Source organism: Gavialis gangeticus, unplaced genomic scaffold, assembly GCF_001723915.1.
Source record: "Gavialis gangeticus isolate Ggan-Ray unplaced genomic scaffold, GavGan_comp1, whole genome shotgun sequence".
In the NCBI taxonomy this organism is placed as follows: Eukaryota; Metazoa; Chordata; order Crocodylia; family Gavialidae; genus Gavialis; species Gavialis gangeticus.
Genome location: NW_017729008.1, coordinates 8,583,871 through 8,586,876, shown reverse-complemented (window position 1 = coordinate 8,586,876; position 3,006 = coordinate 8,583,871). Strand labels below are relative to the sequence as shown.

The following is a 3,006-nucleotide window of genomic DNA, read 5'->3' as shown; positions in this document are numbered from 1 at the left end:
CTGCAGTTGGTGTGTGCTCTTCCTGGATGGAATGAATAATGTTAAAAGTACAGTTTAGACACTATAAGAATTTCTACATTAAAAGTTGTCTGTTGGCAAAGTTATTTAGGTATTCAAGGAGGGTGGAGTAGAATCACTTACGTGTCTAATGGGTGAAATAGAATCTGGCCCTACTTTTTTTTTAACGTTGTATCCACCTCCTCCTCCCACCTTACTGGTCTGTCATTGATACCATGACCTTACTCTTCTTGTTTCCTCCTTTTATCTTAATCCAGAGATATTCAACATTTGTTCTGGACCTCAGAACAATTATGTATCTGTCTAATACATGTGTTCTACATGGGGCGACCCTTGAAAACTGTCCAGAAGCTGCCGCTGGTGAATAACAGGAACTTGCCTTCTGTCCAGGTTGGGTCACCAGAAGCTCATAACTCCAGTGCTACAGAGTCTACACAGGCTCCCAATAGCTTTCTAAGTGAAATTCAAGGTACTGATTTTTGACTTATAAGACCCTTAATGATCTGGACCCTATGACTTCGGGGATTTTCTCCCTTATGCTGTGTTGCAGTCTCTAAGATCAGCCAAGTGTAACCTCCTGCAAGTTCCATTAATACGCCAAGTTCACTTGGAGAAACATTTGGAAAGTTGTTCTCAGAAGCTGCTCCTCAGCTCTAGAACTGCCTCTCTTTTGAGGCCTGCCAGGACCTGAGCCTGGACATCTTCCAGAAGCACTGTAAGACTTTTCTATTTGGACAGGCATTTGGCAAACAAAGCTAGGCTGGGATACTGTTTAGGGGGGTAGTGCCTTCTAAGGTTTTTTGCTCCTGTTCATTTTCCTGTTTTATAAGTTATTCTATTCTTTTACTGTAAGATACCCTGAGTTTTTGTTAAGAAAGGGCAGCGTATAGATCAAATGAATAAATAAAAAATATATGTATAGAAGAATATTTCTGTCATTTTCCCCTGCCTCATAAACAAGCTATGCTCACGCTTATTGGTATTCCAGCCATGTTAACTTTTCCATGAAGTCTCACATGAGAGAGACTTTAAACTTAAGACAGTCAACCATCTCAGAACCATTTCAGACAGTCCCACATTTTGGCTTTTGGTTCTTTTTTCTTATTTCTCATACTTTTTAGATTAGTACATAAGCATATAGGATGACTAACAGATTGTTCTGTTAACTTCCCTATTCTGATCTAAACATTTCCCATCTTCTCCTAGGTTCCTACTTCTCTCTACTTCTCCTTATCACTTGGTACCAGCTGTGATCAGACTGAGTTAAAATAAAGGATAAACATTCAAAGGTAAAAAGCTGGGTCACAGCCCTAATGCTCCACAGACCTTGCAAGTTTACATCACTTCTGTTTCCAGTTGTTGTAGGCACTAGTGCAGGGCTGTGGAGGGGCTAATTAGTTTGGCTGAGACACAGAACTGGGTGCAATGTCGTGTGAAGGCAGGTATGTTTCTTCCCACTTAGAAAGTAGCCCATGGCAGATCCTAAGGCACTGTACCCAGGCTAATTATCTCCACCTCTCAGCTGAGCTAATTAACAGACATTCCCATGGCACTAATTTAATGAGCATGGATGTGACTGTATCACTATATCACTCCAGTTCAGGAAGTCTATTGCCCATGGTAATGATGCCAGGTAACGTGATATTGCATCCTCTTATTAGGACACAGGAGATCATGTACTTTGGGGAGTTCTGTTCAGTTTTGGGCTCCTTTAATACACAGCCACATAAGAACAACTTTGGGATTTATGGCTGCTACTCACTTGCCCAGACACTAATGCAGTATTGAAGCCCTAACTAGCTGAGGGTTTTATGAAATCTGGTAATCTGTACTTCCATAATGCTTCTCTGAGCAGGTGTCAGTCTAGGACCAGTGGTTCACATTTGGTTGAAAGTTCCATTTTGATGTCTCACTGAGACGCAATGAAATTTGGTATTGTCTCTGAAAATCTATGATGGTTTCTACCTTATGTTTAAAAGGCCTCCTCAGTATAATCAAATTCCTCATCCCTAGCCCAAATGTTCTTATAAAGTCAGACCTCTTACGTATTATTAAGTTAGACTTGTTTACATTTTTACCCTCATTTCTTCCTAAAACCCTTACTAGAGTTGGAGTAAAAGCCTCTGTTAAAGTCAGTAAAGATTTGGTGATTGATACTCCCTGAGGGTCTGCAACTATGGAATTTCCTAATGGAATTGTGTTTGTAGAGATATCTAATTATAGGGCCTGATGTAAAGCTTGTTCATTATGAGAACAATTCATTTGTTTCATGGATTGGGCTCACAGTGAACACATGGAAATCTTTATTGTCTATTATATTACATTTGATTTTCTTAGTTATTAGATAGTAAGGTCTTTGAGACAGTATCTTATTATGTGCCAGGCACATTTTACTTTTAAGTGGTGTCATATCTACGAGAGCTAGACATTCACATTCTATAAAAAATTCCAAGATTTCAAAAAGAATTGTCGTCCTATCATTTGGATAAAATTGAGACTTAAGTTTTGTTTTTTTTAATTTAAAAAAAAAAGAGAAAAGGAATGCCATCCCCAACAGACCATGATCAGGGCACTAACCTGTGATTTGGAAAATCTGGGTACAAATATTTCCTTTGTTTGATATAATCAGACCTTTTCAGCTGGTCCAATGAATTAGATTTATGCAGTGAAACAGCTTTTACAGAAAAGAGGGCTTCAGAGCAGGGAACTGAACTTGCATCACTCAAATGCTAGGTAAATGTCTTATTACAAGGTTATTATGACAATCTCTTAAGATCTTTCTATTGGAATTTTTCTACTTTATATGCACATTCATTCATTGGTGCAAATCAAGAGATTAGGAATGACTTCCTCTGTATCCAGGTGGCTAGGGCACTTGGGTGAGAAAATCCCAGATCAAGTCTCAGCTCTACCTGACTCAGCTACTGAGTTGGTTTAACCCCACTCATCCCTCTCCCTCTCTCTCTCTGGTTTTGAAATTCCAATAAA

At 39.1% G+C, this 3,006-nt stretch overlaps 1 long non-coding RNA gene across 1 annotated transcript in view; it reads left to right on the top strand.

Annotated features, from left to right (window-relative positions):
• The window catches only part of LOC109292106, a 101,705-nt gene that overhangs the window by 94,352 nt on the left and 4,347 nt on the right, over positions 1-3,006 (top strand). The window contains exon 2 of the long non-coding RNA XR_002096043.1: positions 276-487. This is a non-coding gene — a long non-coding RNA (uncharacterized LOC109292106). The remainder of the gene's footprint in view (positions 1-275; positions 488-3,006) is intronic.